Source organism: Mustela putorius, unplaced genomic scaffold (assembly GCF_011764305.1).
Source record: "Mustela putorius furo isolate JIRA1106 unplaced genomic scaffold, ASM1176430v1.1 tig00000228_pilon_pilon_pilon, whole genome shotgun sequence".
NCBI lineage: Eukaryota > Metazoa > Chordata > Mammalia > Carnivora > Mustelidae > Mustela > Mustela putorius.
This window is the reverse complement of record NW_025421322.1, coordinates 13549287-13553395: the sequence shown is the minus strand read 5'-3', so window position 1 is coordinate 13553395 and position 4109 is coordinate 13549287. Positions and strand designations below refer to the sequence as shown.

Here is a 4109-nt window from a genome sequence, read left to right as displayed (position 1 = left end):
CAAGTTCATTTCATGGATATTTAGCTTTATAAAAGCAACATATTTCAAGCAGTGAGGATTTAACTCTGAATTTTTAGAAAGGTTAATATCTGTCTCGTTATCTAGAAAGTTTCACATGAAGATCAATTAATCTATTTTTTTTTCTTTCAAACTAGGCTTTCCTGTCTTTGGGGAGGCTGAGTATCTTGAAAGTCAGTCAGAAAGGTTTTTATTAAATAGCTCTACAGTCTAGCAACTTTCACTCTGAAAACCTTAGCCAGACGTATTACTAGAGGGGACCTCAGGCAATTAAATCAAAGAAACCCAGGGCACACACCCACTATCCATGTTTCAACAGCTCTCTTTGTGACAGGTACAACTGAGGTGAAACTCTCTTTTGTAACTCCTTCTTAAATTTGACATGGTTCTGTGAAGTCTGTTACAGAGCAATTAAAAAGAGAATCCAATCATACAATTCAACTCTATCTTAAAGTTGCAGCCTGTTCAACTAAGACAGGTGAGTCTTAAATAAGAAAAGAAAAAAAGGCTTATAATGTCTTTTCTATACCATTTTTCATTAACTATGAATTTGTGTACACGTAGACTAACATTCAGATACCTGTAATACCATATTACATTTCTGCTATACAGTCTTATTGCTACAAGTTCAATGTGCCAAGTACTTAAATGTAAGTTTAAAGAAAATTTAAATTACATTTAGATACATGTATTTTAAAATTCCAGCTATTCTCAGGTAATGCAAAATTTGATTCGTTCTCATTCCAATTAGTCTAACAGGAGCTTGGGCAAATTCTATGTAAATGAATCATAACACTAGACTTTTGATTTCTTTGGGAGGCTAGAAATACACTAAGAAAAAGAAGAAAACCCATTATTCATTATATTATTAACAGACAACAAGAATTGGATAAGGGTAGTGCTCTTTCCTAGTGCTGCTCACAAGCATAAAACTTTGGGCGACTAAAGAAATGACAACAGAGGGGGAAGAGGCCTATTTTGATTGTGCATGATATGCCAGAAATGTTACAAAGGTTGTCAATTAATATTACCAATAACCTCCCAATTACTTCCCCAACAGACAAACATCTGCTTGTGGTTCAGTCAGTAAAACTCCACAGTTGTGCATTTCATTGTTGTCAGCTATCAAATGAAGTGTTCGGACAGCTGATCATTAAAACAAACATTTCTTATTAAATTCTTACCCCTATCTATGGACCCTGAAACAAGCATAGAGCCCGACGCGGGGCTCAATCCCAGGACCCCGGGACCATGACCCAAGCCGAAGGCAGAGGCTTTAACCCATTGAGTCACCCAGGCGCCCCCACACATCCTCTTCTTAAGCCTCACAGAATTCTCTCAGATAATGCCCTAGGAGCAGGAGCTCACAGCTCTAATTCAACAATATGTACCAGGAACTTAATCAATATTAGGCAAAGTTTTCAGGAAAAACAAATTGCAGAACTCAACCTACAACCTCAGATATAAGACAAGAAGGCAGTGGCAAGTTCAAACTGTTACACAGAACTTAATGCTGAGTGGGGAGAGGGAGAGAAAAGAAAAAAGATTAATATTAACCATTGCTAAATAAAGTATAGTTGTTAATATTTTAAGATTAACTTTAAGAATAATGAAAATAAAATGTATGAACTTCAATTCAGTGCAAGGTGTGTTGGGGAGCAAGAATTAAAACAATCAATTTTTTGAACACATTTTAAAAATGAATATATTTTCTAGAAATATAAAATTGTACCCTCAGGAAGTCATATACCCAGAAAGCATAAAATAGGATGATATAAATATAAATAAATCTATCAATAATAATAAAGAATATCATTAATTTATTTATTTTAAAATAGTGTTACTGGAAGATTTATTTCCAAATGGTAGCTGCATGCCTTTTAGTACTGTTTTTAGTATTTGCAGCCCATTGCAGATAGCAGATTGAGACCCAGCCCTAGTGTGGTATGTATTTACTGCTGAACAATATAGTCATTTTTTCCTTTTCTGATTGAGCTCTTAAGTAAAAGTGTTTTTGGTAATAAGAAAGTATTTAGTACCTAATTAATCTTGTTCATATACTTCCCCAGAGTGTCATATGCACAGTAACAAGAGTGCTACTGGTAAGAGTAACAGTACCTGTGTGATATGGACCCGACATCCACCATCATACTTCCAAACAGAATCCCAGGGAATGCTTGTCATGGTTGCACTGTTTCTAAATGTAAACCCCCACTGGTTAATTCTGGCACTACCTAAGTGAGTTGCTTTTGTTACTACTTGCATTCTGACTGTGTTTCTAAGAAAGGGAACCACCTCAAGTGTTGAATTTTTAAAAGTCTAATTGTTCTTTCATCTTTCATGCCTAGAAACCTATTTTCTTCAGATGTAGCTTCTTGAGCAAGGATCAGTTGAGGCATACGGGAGGAAAATAAAAATATAAGATTATTAACAGACATGGAGGTGTATGCAGTAGCTTCGGGTACTCCATCAGCTTAAAATTTTTTCCAAAGCTTTGACTTCTTAGAAAGAGAAAACGTACGTTTAGTTATGTGATTATGGAAACTGTGGTTGACATGGGCCCTTAAATTACCTCCATGCCTTTTAGTGCCTTCTTGACTCAAATAAAAGGAAATCAAATTATAAAAAAAAATAATCACAGACATGTTTTGTGGCCTGGTTTTCCTATTGTCTGAGTACAGAACATTAGTCCAGAACCTCTCACACTGGTTGGTTTTTAAAAGAAAATACTGTTACTTCTTTAGTATGAAGATGTTCCCTATCTTGAGAGGATTTTTTCATTGTGAGGGGTGCGTGCATCTGCTTCCAGTCCTTGCTCTCCTCAGACATGCCTGCTGTAAGACCATGCCCCAAAGCTGCACTTTAATAGACAGTAAAGTTGTTTTCTTTCTAATAAAAAAAAAAGTGTGTTCTTAAACTTCTGTGTTACAATCTGTTCCTCAATTTAATTTTCAAGTGAAGACCTATACAGCTAAAATAAGATTAAGGTACAATGTGCAGTGGATTTAGAAGACGGTGTGAAACTCATTGAAATATGTACAAGTTGACATTTTCATTCAACCATGTTAATGTAAAGATTTCTAAATGGATCTCCTGCTTAAAACATCCTCTTTAAAACAGTAAGAAATAAGTAGCAATTATCTCATGCCTAGAGTTCTCTAAGAACTTTGTTTAAATGGCCATGGCTCCATCTCCACTGGAGGAAGGTATACAGTTGTCACCATATCAAGTTTTAACCAGTCCTACTTTTACAGAGTTGTCCCATTCTGTCCATCTCATTCCTGACTAAGTTCCTCAAAAAGGTGAGTAGGTTCTGGTTAATAAAATTCACAGTTGTGTGAAAGACATCATGGAGCGAGACTGGTGTGTGACTGGCCACCTTTCTGGCCAACGGCATGGGGCAACAGAAGTTCGGTCTTCTCTTTCTCCATGTCTTTAGGGCAAGCCTGCATGACCTGCTCCAACACAGCAGCGAGGTACTTCCTTCTGTCCTTCTCCCACAGGTTTACCTGCATAAACCGCATTGCCAGGTTATACACTTGTCTTGAGTGGATGCTGTGATCCTTGCAGTCCCTTATTTGGTCCCTTATTTGGGTGAGCTGCCTGGCAAGATCCTGGATGAGTTCCTCTCAGGATCTGTCTCCCCACTTTTTAGGAAGTGGCCACCCCATTTGCCATTTGTCTGTCGCTCGTCCTTGTGGTCCTCCTGCGGGTGAGCCAGCACGGGCTCTTTGTGGCCCAAGGCCTCCAACTCTTCGTGGAGATTCTAGTTGGAGCGGTTTTAGAGGAAGCCAAACACCAGCAAGTTTGTGATGTGTGCATCCGGGAGGTCTGAACCAGTTCTGGCCTTAGAATCCATGGCACAGGCAGCCTTACAGGGCTCTGACTTTCTTCGGGCTTTGCAGGTGCCCCAAGTCAGCAGACCTCCTAAGGGGATAAAATTTTAAAAGGCTTCTATGTCCGTAATTTATTAGATGTTATCCTTTTGCTGCTTGCTCCAGCTGTTAAGTTTCCTGGGCGTTCCAGACTCAACTCCCCACCCACCAGCCATGGCAGGAGACAGAGGGGGTCAGCTGGGGGTGTGGTGCTGG

The 4109-nt window shown here is 38.6% G+C and overlaps 1 pseudogene; it reads right to left on the bottom strand.

Moving 5' to 3' along the window:
* Positions 1 to 3250: 3250 nt before the first annotated feature.
* LOC101681591 lies at positions 3251 to 3877 on the bottom strand (annotated as a pseudogene).
* Positions 3878 to 4109: the final 232 nt, after the last annotated feature.